Genomic DNA, 12,318 nt, shown 5'->3' with positions numbered 1-12,318 from the left:
AATCTTGTGGCTCTCCTTTGAAGACAAAGGTAAAGACAAGCTGCTCACTGTTAAAAAAGAGGATGCTGATAATTACAAAGTCTTGATGAGTGCTTTGATTGGTGGGTTTGGCTTAACCACTGAACAATACAGGAATACGTTCAGAGAGACCCAAAAGACACAGAATCAAGACTGTATTGACTTTGTAGATTGTGCTTCCAAGGCTCTGAAAGGCTGCTTACTTGGCAGTCAAGTGTGTGATTTTAAAGGATTGTACAATTTAATTTTGAGGGAGCATATCCTTATTAATTGTCAAAATCAGCTGTTGCATCAGTACCTGGTGGACTTGATATGACCTCTTCCCAAGAAGTGGGCCATAAGCTAGACAAATGGGTCAGAACCAGGGTGAGGCAGAAGGTTCAGAACCAAGGTGGTGACTCCAAGAAGCAAGATTCAAAACCCTCAGACAAGGTAGGGGAACATGGGAGATACCAGAAGTCTTCTCAAGGGCCCTAAAATCTTCTACTGGTGGGGAGTAACAATTGAATAAGGGAAAAGGCGAGAAGAAGCCATGGTGTCAAATCTGTAAACAGAAGGCCCATTGGACAAGTGATTATAACAAGTCCAAGGACTAAACTTCAACCACCACTGCCCCTAAGGCAACTGTTCCCCCTAGTTCAGCTCCAAGTGGTAGTACTCAGAATAAGGGTGTAGTAGGGTTAACCGTGGGATCTGAGATGGAATCTGGCCTAGTTAGTGTTACAACCCAGGCTGTACTGATCTTTGATGGAGGCATGGATATGGCCTCCTTATTTGTCAGTCCCAGTAATCTGGGCAAATAGAGACAGCATCCTTTGATAAATGGAAAAGAAGCCTTGGCATTCAGGGACACAGGAGCAAATCATACTTGATGAGATGTACCAAGAGACCAATGCTAGCAATATCAGGACAGGCCATTCCTTGGCAGTTGTTATTTTCACCTGGGGAGGGGTAACTGGCCCCAAGAAGGTTGTGGTAAGTGCAGACCTCCCTGTTGAATGCATGTTGGGCAATGATTTAGACAGGACTCATGCAGAAATATTGGGTATCCCTGCTGATGCGTTTGCTATGACTAGGTCACAGCCAAAAATGTAATCCACTGAACAGGCACTGGATCCAGGAAAAATAGACCAGGTGCCTTCCAAGAAAAGGAGCAGAAGGGGTAAGGCAGGGCCTTCCCCCCTGACTCAGAATACAGATCGGTCCCTTGAGGGAGATGATCTGAAGAAGGGACTGTCCCAGAGGAGCTTGAGCCTGATCAGGTTGAGATCTTGGGGACAGAGTGCCCTTCTAGGGCAGATCTGAGCTAGGAGCAGCTGAGGTGCCCCTCACCTGAACCCCTCAGGCAACACGCTGTTGCTGAGGCTGCTGGGAGTGCCAATGGGTCCCATATGATCTACTGGGATGATGGACTCCTTTACTCAGAGAGTAGAGACCCCAAGTCTGGTGCTACCAGGAGGTTGCTTATACCTCTGAGGATTAGGGGCTTCCTAGTGACACTTACACAAGACATCCCATTACCAGGTAACCTAGGCCAAAACAAGACTTGGGACAGGCTTGTTCCTCATTTTCATTGGCCTCACATGTCTGAAGACACCAAAGAGTTGTGTTGCTCCTGTGTCACCTGTCCGGCCAGTGGTAATTCAGGTGGTACTATAACGGCCCCCCTGATACCACTACCTTTGGAAGGGGTTCCCTTTGAGAGGGATGGGATTAACATTGTTGGTCCCTGTTAGACGGACTGGGAGGGTCGGCCGAGGACAAGGGGAGAGGTCTCCAGGGAGAGCCGTCTCCAGCGATCGTACAGACGAGTATCTTCCCCCCCCACAGACGTACACCACACAAAGATAAGGTTTAACGTTCTTGATTAGCAATCTTTAAGTACGGTGGAATGGTACAAGGAGGTCTGGACTCAGGGGTCCCCTCGATTCTAGTCTCTTGGATGGGAAGGGGGTAGCGGGACAGTTTTGTTACCAATCTGGTAGATGCGATGATATGATGAATAGCTCACAATCCTCGAGCTCGGCGTTCTAGATGGACGGGCCGCGGCAGCGCCGGCAGGTCCCGAGATGATCGTAGGTAGCGACGGTCCGCGGCAGCGCCAGCAGGTCCCGGTGAAGGTGGTAGTTACAACGGTCCGCGGCAGCGCCAGCAGGCAGGACGATAGTTCGCAAGGCAGGGCTACGGCAGCGCCAGTAGTCCGTCAAGGATGAGTTCTTCACGGTGTCTCTCGACTCCAGGATACAACTCCTTCCTGCTCTGGGGCTGCCCCAGTTATAGGTCTGGCGCCCTTTGATGTCCGGACCCTCGCACTTGGAGGTCGGGAGGTCCGGGATGAGGGAGTCCAGACACCCAGCAGGGGGGTGGAGCCAGCGCCTGGGGGAGCTGGGGGGCGATCGGCACCTGGCGGGGGAGAGCCATCGACACTTCTTTCTCCCATTGACCTGCCAAGTGGTCCGTTCACCTCCTGGGTGGATGGTGGTGCCGGGATGGCGGGGCCTGGCCAGGCCCAGGGTTAGGGTCGATCTGAGGCCACGCGGCCTCGTGGTGCAGTGTCCAAGATGGCGGCCGGGCTGGGCGAGGGCCGGTAGTGGTTCGGCCCCATGATACAGAGATGTCCGGGGGCAGGAGTCCCGTATGAGACGGGGTGCGTGTCCAACAGTCCCATGGATCGTCAAACTGCATCTGGGCCCAGATTTATACTGGTGGTGGACCATGCCACTAGGTATCCATAGGCAGTTCCCCTTAGAACTACCACAGCCCACAGCTCTAGTTGTGGCTAGAGCCCTCCTGGGAATCTTTCAGGGTGGGTTTTCCTAATGAAGTAGTATTAGACAGAGGCAAACTTTATGTCTAGTTACTTGACAGCTAAGTGGAAGGAGTGCAGAGTAAATTACAAATCTACCACCCCATATCACCCAGAATACAATGGGTTAGTTGAAAGGTTTAACAAAACCCTCAAGGGCATGCTTAAAGGTAAGCATGGGCGTAAAATCCATTCCGCTGGCGGAATTCGCGGATTTTCGGCAAATTCGCAATCTGCGAACTCTCGCGAATTAGCCGAAAATTCGCAAATTCGCACGCAGCTGATTTTTTTGCTTTGGTTATACAATATTGCGGCGCGCAGCGTTCACTTACCGTCATTCAGCGTTTGCAGAGTTGTTTTTCTCCATATTTTGCGTGTGCTGCGCCATTTCGGATATTGCCTCCTTATTTGTCAGTCCCAGTAATCTGGGCAAATAGAGACAGCATCCTTTGATAAAAACAAAAGAGGCCTTGGCATTCAGGGACACAGGAGCAAGTGTCACCATTGTGACAAAATATCTTGTGGCTCCTTAGCAAATCATACTTGATGAGATGTACCAAGTGACCACCATGGGAGGGGTAACTGGCCCAAGATAAGTGTAGTAAGTGCAGACCTCATTGTTAAATGCGTGTTGGGCAATGATTTAGACACTTCAGTTTGGACGGAAGTGGAACTCAGGACTCATGCAGAAATATTGGGTATCCCTGCTGATGCGTTTGCTATGACTAGGTCACAGGCAAACATGTAATCCACTGAACAGGCCCTGGATCCAGGAAAAATAGACCAGGTGCCTTCCAAGAAAAGGAGCAGAAGGGGTAAGGCAGTGTCTTCCCCCCTGAATCAGAATACAGATCAGTCCCTTGAGGGAGATGATCTGAAGAAGGGACTGTCCCAGAGGAGCTTGAGCCTGATCAGGTTGAGTTCTTGGGGACAGAGTGGCCTTCTAGGGCAGATCTGAGCTAGGAACAGCTGAGGTGCCCCTCACCTGAACACCTCAGGCAACACGCTGTTGCTGAGGCTGCTGGGAGTGCCAATGGGTCCCATATGGTCTACTGGGATGATGGACTCCTTTGCTCAGAGAGTAGAGACCCCAAGCCTGGTACTTCCACGAGGTTGCTTATACCTCCGAGGTTTAGGGGCTACCTAGTGACACTGGCACAAGACATCCCATTACCAGGTAACCTAGGCCAAAACAAGACTTGGGACAGGCGTGTCCCTCATTTTCATTGGCCTCACATGTCTGAAGACACCAAAGAGTTTGTTGCTCCTGTGTCACCTGTCCAGCCAGTGGCAATTCAGGTGGTACTACAAAGGCCCCCTTGATACCAGTACCTTTGGTGGGGGTTCCCTTTGAGAGGGTTGGGATTGACATTGTTGGTCCCATGGATCGTCAAACTGCATATGGGTCCAGATTTATACTGGTGGTGGACCATGCCACTAGGTATCCATAGGCAGTTCCCCTTAGAACTACCACAGCCCACAGCTCCAGTTGTAGCTAGAGCCCTCCTGGGAATCTTTTTCAGGGTGGGTTTTCCTAAGGAGGTAGTATCAGACAGAGAGGCAAACTTTATGCCTTGTTACTTGACAGCTATGTGGAAGGAGTGTGGAGTAAATTACAAATCTACCACCCCTTATCACCCAGAATACAATGGTTTAGTTGAAAGTTTAAGAAAAAACCCTCAAGGGCCTGATTAAAGGTCTCTCAGAAAACCTTAAGCGCAGATGGGACATACTTTTTCCCTGACTTCTCTTTGCCTATGGAGAGGTTCCACAGGAGGGGGTTGGGTACAGCCCATTTGAACTTCTGTTTGGACATCCAGTTAGTGGTCCATTGTGTCTAGTGAAGGAGGCATGGGAGTTACCTCTCAAACCCCTTAAACATGATATTGTGGACTATGCACTTGGTTTCCGCTCCTGGATGGCTGAGTACATGAAGAAGGCATCTAAAAACCTTAAAGCTAGCCAGGAATTGCAAAAGGCCTGCATGACCAAAAGGCTGTGTTGACTGTCTCTCAGCCAAGACAGAAAGTATGGGTGTTGGAGCCTGCGGCCCCAGTAGCCCTCCATGATAAGTGGAGTGGCCCTACCTATCTGGTGAACGTTGGAACTCCCAGGAGCCCCCATAGGGTGCACCATGTCAACAGGCTCAAACCCAATGGTTACAGGTCAGACATGGGCTTGCTCATGGCTACTGATGAGGGACAGGAGGAAGAGAGTGATCCACTCCCTGACATGCTCTCACATGAACCCTGATGATGGTTCATTTGTTGGTGTACAGGCAGCCTCACTGTCCAGCAGCAAACTGATTGCAGAAAAGTTCTTATTCAGTTTAAACATATGTTTTCACTGACTCCAAGTCAGACTACCTGATGCACTCATGATGTGGACACTGGGGACAGTCTGCCTGTTATAAATAAGAAGATGTTGGATTTTGGAGTGATTGAACCCTCAGATAACCCTTGGGCTAGTCCAGTAGTCTTGGGACCCAAACCTCATACCCATAATGGTAAGAGATAGATGAGGTGTTGTGCTCACTACAGGGGTCTCAATGCAGTCACTAGAACTGATGCCAATCCAATCCCTAGGGCAGATGAGCTTATAGATACTTTGGCCTCAGCCAAGTTTCTGAGCACATTTGAGCTGGCTACGAGCAAATTAGATTGGCTGAGGATGCAAAGCCAAAACCAGCATGTTCTACCTCTAGTGGGCAATACCAAATTTCTGGTGATGCTCTTTGGTTTGAAGAATGCACTTGTCACTTTTCAAAAGTTGGGAAATACATTCCTTACAGGCCTGGAAGCCTATAGTGCAGCACATCTAGATGATATTGCTGTCTTTAGCTCCACCTTGGAGGATCACCTGGTCCACCTGATAAATGTTTTCGAGGCACTGCATAAAGCAGGACTCACTATCAAGGCCACCAAGTACCAGATAGGGCAGAATCAAGTTGTATACCTGGGCCATCTTGTGAGTGGAGGTCAGGTTCAACCATTGCAGAGAAAAATCCATACCATCAGGGACTGGGTTACTCCAACCACCCAGACTCAGGTCAGAGCTTTCTTGGGCCTGACTAGGTACTATAGAAGGTTTGTCATAGGTTATGGATCCATAGTAACCCCTTTGAATGACTTAAGTTCCAAGAGAATGCCAAAGAAAGTTCAGTGGACAGTTAGCTGTCAAAAGGCATTTGATGAACTGAAGCAGGCCATGTGCACTGCTCCCATTCTGCAAAGTCCTGACTACTCCAAACAATTCATTGTCCAACAGATGCATCTGAGTTGGGGGTAGTTGCTGTGTTATCAAAATTGAATGATGAACCAGTAGTTTTTATTAGCAGAAGGCTGACACCCACAGAGAAACGTTGGTCAGCTATTGAGAGGGAGGCCTTTGCTGTGGTTTGGGCTCTGAAGAAGCTGAGGCCATACGTCTTCGGCACTCACTTCATTGTTCAGACAGACCATAAGCCCCTCTTATGGCTGAAACAGATGAAGGGTGAAACCCCTAAACTTTTGAGGCAGTCCATTTCCCTAAATGGGATGGACTATACAGTGGAACATATACCTGGGAGTAACCATGCCAATGCATATGGACTCTCAAAATATTTCCATTTAGAACATGAAGACTCAACTGGTCAAGATTTTGGTGAAGGGGTTTGTATAGGAGAGTAGGATCTGCTTCTAATAGCTATCCCCTCTTTTGCTGCTGTTTCACTGTTTTTGACTTAGTTTGGCTGGTATCCTGCTTTCCAGGATGCCAGACTAGCTGCTTTCTTCTCTATATTGATTGCATGTACTTTAGGTACACTCCATATTGGATTCTTGCTATCCTTATAAGTCACTAATATATGGCATACTATGTACCTAGGGCGTAGGTACCCCAGAGGCCTCCCAGGGGCTGCATCATGTATTGTGCCACCCCTGAAAGACCACTCAAACTGACACCATATGCCTGCTCCTGCAACCTGTGTAAGGTGGTGCATGCACCCCTTACTTAGATATAGGTTCACTATATCTACCGTATATCACTGCACATATAAGCAGTCACCCCTATGGCAGGTCTTATCAATCCTGAAGGCAGGGTGCTGGGTTTTATGTGAGAGGGTGCTCATGCATGAGCAGAGCATCTCTACAGCCTTCAGAATCTATTCTCCGCGGTTGTTCTATGATGCAGCCAACCATGTACTTTTAAGTGCACTATAACCTCTCGGTAAATGCTAACTTTAAAACGGCTGCATGGAAACATGTTGTGTTTGGTGACAAAACACCTTGGAATCATACCTCCACACCAGTAACTGGTGTAGGAGGTGTGATCCCACCCTTCTCAGGGAGAAATATGACTACACCGGTACACCCGGTACCAGCTTTCTCAAACCTAGCATCACAAGATGGATGCGGCCAGCCACAGACACGCGCCTGCCCTTCTGCTGCTTGAGCAGGGGAAGGCATGACAACAGGAACCCAACCAGCCCCAGAAAGGCTTTAGTGTCTTGGGTCTGGGTGGGTGCACTCTGAGAGTGCTTTGATGTCTGCACTGGGGGCACATTTGGTGTCCCTGTGATTAGTCCAGCTCAAACTAGTGACAGGAGCCATTTGCTTCTGCTCTGGTGTGAAAGTGGACAAAGGACATGGGTGTAGCCACCCCTCTGTCCTGACCCTCCCAGAGGGGGATCCCCAGAGTTTGTCCCACCCCTTCCTTGGGTATAAAGTAGGTACCTCTGACTACCGGACGTTAGATTTACGTGGACAAAACTGTGCTATAGAAACCAAGTACCTTTGACTATCTACATTATGCTGGATGACTGAAGAATCTCCCTTGGAGTAAAGGAGTTATTCACCTGCTAAGCAGGCACCAAAGATTCATCTGACCAGTTTGCATCTCCGAAACTCCTGAGGACTCCAAAGATTTCTGCAACACAGGAGGTGGGTTTCCAAGTGTCCCTGTGGTCGACTAGTACTCTCAGCAAACCTGACACCAGCAGCCCTCGTGGCAACTGTGCAACCCAAACCCCTGGACAACGTGTCTATTTTCAGCAGCATATGCTTTTGGGTGATCCTTGAGGATTTGCTTAGGGCTGCTACCTGTAGTCCTGACCCTGAGCAGGGTTTCCACTTTGAGATTACCAGCCTACACTCCACAAGTTGGCTGGTAATTTGTGATTCCTCTCGAGGTGCCTATGCAATCCCTGTGTCAGGTCCCGGTGTCCTCAGGATCGTGCAATGCTATAAAGGGGTCCACCTCTCGACAGCTCCTGGGTCTGGATGAAAACAGACTCACAGAAGTGGTCAAGCGAGGGATATCAGGAAAGGTAGGAAGGGAGCAGCAGGGAGAGGAAGCTGAAATGAGAACAAGGCACTATGAGCAAAGGTCACACCTCAACCGATATTATGAACAAGTAAATAACACAGTGTATACCTCAGATTTACATTTCTATGAAGACAATTACCTGAAATGGGAAAAAGGTTGGCTTTGCCTGGCAATCGGAAAAGTAGGATAGGTAGTTCTGATCTAGAACACAAGAACCTTAACGTTATCAGTTGACTCAGAATCACATGGGTTCCTACAGATAGCAAATGATAATTAGCCTGCCAGGCGAAGCTCATAAAACCCCTGTTGTACAAAGCAAAGAAAAATAGAAATAAGAAATCACTCTTCAATCATCCACAAGAGTGTCTCTGGATTAAAAGTCATCCAAGAATTCTTTCAGTATTTTGCAAATTAGCCCAATCAACAGTGTCTGCTTAATGCTTTTTCAGTCTTTACTGAACTGTAACCATAGTCCAAGATGAGAGCAATTCTTACCGTCAGAATTACTCTGAAAACGAAGGAAAATGAAGTTCCCCCAAAGCAGCAATCAACGTGACAAAAACCCACTTTGAATGCGGGATAACAGTGCAAGGAATACCCAAAGTGCATGTAGAAAATTTGCGCTGTTCATATTTTTCTCAAAGTCTCTCCAAGAAGAAACACGCACCCACAGCGGGAGTGCCCGGCGCTGCCGGTAACCAGAACAGTCACGATTAAGCACCCCCCAAGCAGGAGTGCACAGCAGCTGCCAACACCCAGGAAAAGTCAAGGAAACACAGCCTCCGAGGAGACTTGATAACGGAGCCTCAGCCGAGGGCTCCTTGAGCTGCAGCAAAGCTCCGTGGCCAGAATCGGGATTGAAATAACCCCCACACACTCGAGGAACAACAAGATATGCTCAACCAAGAAAGGATACGCTGGATACCACGGGAGGGGAATAATCCTACCGTATCTTCGTCTTGCCACACCAGAATCAACGGCGAGGTCTCTCCGGCTCCGTTCTGTCTTGAGGGTTCCGCGTGTGACGTCATCGGCAGAGGCGTCGCACGCGAACCTGGATTCATGGGAAATGTAGTTAAACGGGACGCAGAAATGTCTCAAGGCAGTGTTCGAGACTGCCCTACTCCGTGGGACGCGACACCCTGGTCCATTGGCCTGAGGGTCCCTATGAAGGTAACTTTGACTTTCATTGGGCTTTTCTGGTTGCTCCGAATGTGCACTGACTCTCCATTTCTTGGAGAGTCCCCAGGACCTTGCTGGTCCTCACCCGGCTTGTTGGTGTTCAATCTGGACAATGACCCCCCCAGCACTCGACATCCTTCATTGGATACCGCTTTCTTAGTATATGGTTTGGTCTCCGCCTGGAGCCCACTGTGTATTCTGCTATTTACTGTTGTTCTGGTGATTTAACATTGTGTATCTTGTGCTCTAATCTCACAAAGAGAGTGTTTAGTAATAAATACTTATTTTTATAATAACACTTGTGTGGTTCTCCTTTTATTTGGTCAATTAGGAAGTTATGATCTGGTAAAACAAGCTCCTTTACATTCCTTCAAGACTTACCCTGAAGGCTGCTCTCCATAGCTACCACTAGGATAGCTTTCAGTTGAGGTTGTCTGTAACCTAATCCTCAATTAAGGTCGTTTGGACTGGTGCAAGGTGCCAACTTTAATTAGTGGACAGCATATACCAGGCCAACTGTTCACATGGGTATTTCACAAGAATGTTACAAAAGATGGCCTTCTGGCAGTAAGAACTGAGCTTTCTCAGTACGACAGGTGACTTACTTAGATTAAGACCTGCAGGACAAATGTTAGAGGAACAAAGCTATCAATTAGAAACTGTCAGTTTTGACAGGTTACCCAGCCGCACTCTTCTGGGGAAATCAATCCCTTCTATTTCAATATAGTTCAAACGTAAATGTATTTGTCACCATATACCAAAGGAAACTGTGGTTTGCACAAGTTATATTCTTCTGATTAAATAGTGCAGTCTTTTTCTCAACATTAAGCTGTTACATCACAGCTATACGAAAGTTCAACTTCATTCCAATAGACAATTATTGTAGTCCACAAATTCAACCATTTGCCCAATGCATTTCGTGCTGTCCGCACTTCATCAGGGGAAATACATTTCTATAAAGTGAAATCAAAATGAAGTATAATCAATGAGGAGGAAGCAGGTCACAGTCTGTTGTAATATTAAAGTGGGGTGAACTAAACTATAAGTGAAATCCTTCTGAAAACATGCTCTGCCATAGGTGAAAGTATAAGGAACATTGTGAGAAAAAACGTGCACAACCTGGGTTAATATTGAAAAGAATCTCTCAGGATGTAGACACTGAACTGGTGTGTAAATGGGTCCTAGGTTGCGCGTGATTGGCGTGATGTTAAGCCGGTAATGTTAGGTGCATTAACATGTTAATAGAAAAAACAGCTGACAGCTGTTATCTACAGATTACATTTTGTTCTAAGCAAGGGTTATCCATGTCTGTTTAAATGCATTATCAGCTATGCACTTAGTCTTTACTGGGAGACATTGACAAGCACCAACCAAAGCAGCGAAGGCCAAGCTGATGAAGGAGTCTGATGGAACTGTTGAAGTGCAGCGACAGCTATCAAGGGGGAGCCTTAGACTTTGTTAGAACCGGCTGTCTCTAGTTGGCAGAGGCATACACTTCTGACAAATAGGGACACACCTTTTCTATTTAGGGCAAGGGGATCACACCCTTCGATAACCCCTGCTCACCCCCTTGGTAGCTTGGCAGAGCAGACAGGCTTATCTCAGAGGCTGTGTGTTAAGCATTTATGACCACATACAGTAATAAAGTGAATACACTACAAATGGACACGACACAATAGTATTATAAAAATAAGTATTTTTATATAAGGCTTAGCACAAGACCAAATAACGACAAAAATGTACACAATCTGAATAAATACTCTGGGAAGGGAAAAATAGTTCAAAGGTAGTTTCTTCTTTAGCACAAAGTCTTTAGTATCAAAGCAAATCTTCTTCTTGGAAACACAGTTCTTAGCAACAGGGTAACCCACACGGGGGCTACACGACGTCGAGGCAAAAATAATCCAAAGGTTCGGCGTCGACCGCGAGGAGCGCTACGTCGAGCCCGGAGTCACACGGACTCCCAACAACACAGTACCTTTAAAAATAAAGCACAGGATGATCAGCGGCGTCGAGCAATCCGGCGTCGCGTCTTCGGTGTCGATCAGGCCTCAGCAGGCGTCGTCGTCGATGATGCGGTTGCAAAGAGTGAGCAGCGCTCACGGCGTCGAGAGGGCACACAGTTGATGCGATCAGCAGCGGTGCAGACACGAGGTCCCTTGGAGCTGGAGCCATACTCCCACTCACTGGTGGTGCTACTGGCGTCGGTCGGGCCTGGCGGCCGGTCGTCGAGGAAGCGGGACACTGGGGCTGTTACCCACTATGTCGAGCTGGATTCGGCGATGTCCGTCGGCGTCGAGATTGCTGGTTCTTTCAGAGGTGCAGGATTCACGGTTCCAGCAAATAGCACTTTAAGCAGATGAAGTCCTTTAGCCATGTGACTTCAGCAGGAGACTGGCACTCTTCCAGTCCTTGGAGATTTTCTTAGCAAGCGTGAGAGTACACACACAGTTCCTCTCTCCTGGTTCCTTGGCAAAAATAAAGAAGCACTGCAGGATTCCCCCCAGCAAACAGCACACTAGCAGAAGGGGTAGGCAAGTACTCAGATCAGCAGGCCTCTTGTCCTTGGTTACAGGGTTCCTTGTCAGAAGTGATCTGATTTCATGGTTCAGGGGTCCTTCTCTTATACCCCTTTTCGGCTTTGATCCCTTTGTCCATGCAGGGGAATTTCCCAACATCCTGGGTCTGTTGTGGGTGGAGCCAGGCAGAAGCACCTGGCCTATTCACTGAGCAGGGCTGGGTCCTCAGACGCCCAGCAGGAGGTGGAGCCAGCATTGACACTGGCAGGAGCAGAGCTATCGGTCTCCTGGCAGGAGGTGGGGCTAGGATCGTCCATGGCAGGCAAAGAGCCATCAGCCGCTTGGCAGGAGGTGAAGCCAGCATTGTATCAGGCAGGGCAGGCTATCAGCAACTACTCTCCCCCTACTCTCAACGCAAATGTCCCACTCATCCCACACTGACTCATCCAGACCTGTGGAGCCACCCTGCTCCTGTCACACACACACAAG

The 12,318-nt window shown here is 48.3% G+C and overlaps 1 protein-coding gene across 1 annotated transcript in view; it reads right to left on the bottom strand.

The window, feature by feature from the left end:
* LOC147666745 (phospholipase A2 inhibitor and Ly6/PLAUR domain-containing protein-like) overlaps positions 1-12,318 on the bottom strand; it is a 41,055-nt gene that overhangs the window by 15,778 nt on the left and 12,959 nt on the right. The window lies entirely within an intron of this gene.

This window comes from Lissotriton vulgaris, unplaced genomic scaffold (assembly GCF_964263255.1).
Source record: "Lissotriton vulgaris unplaced genomic scaffold, aLisVul1.2 SCAFFOLD_1829, whole genome shotgun sequence".
Classification (NCBI taxonomy): Eukaryota; Metazoa; Chordata; class Amphibia; order Caudata; family Salamandridae; genus Lissotriton; species Lissotriton vulgaris.
Note: the sequence above shows the minus strand (reverse complement) of the source record. Positions and strands in the feature narration are given on the sequence as shown.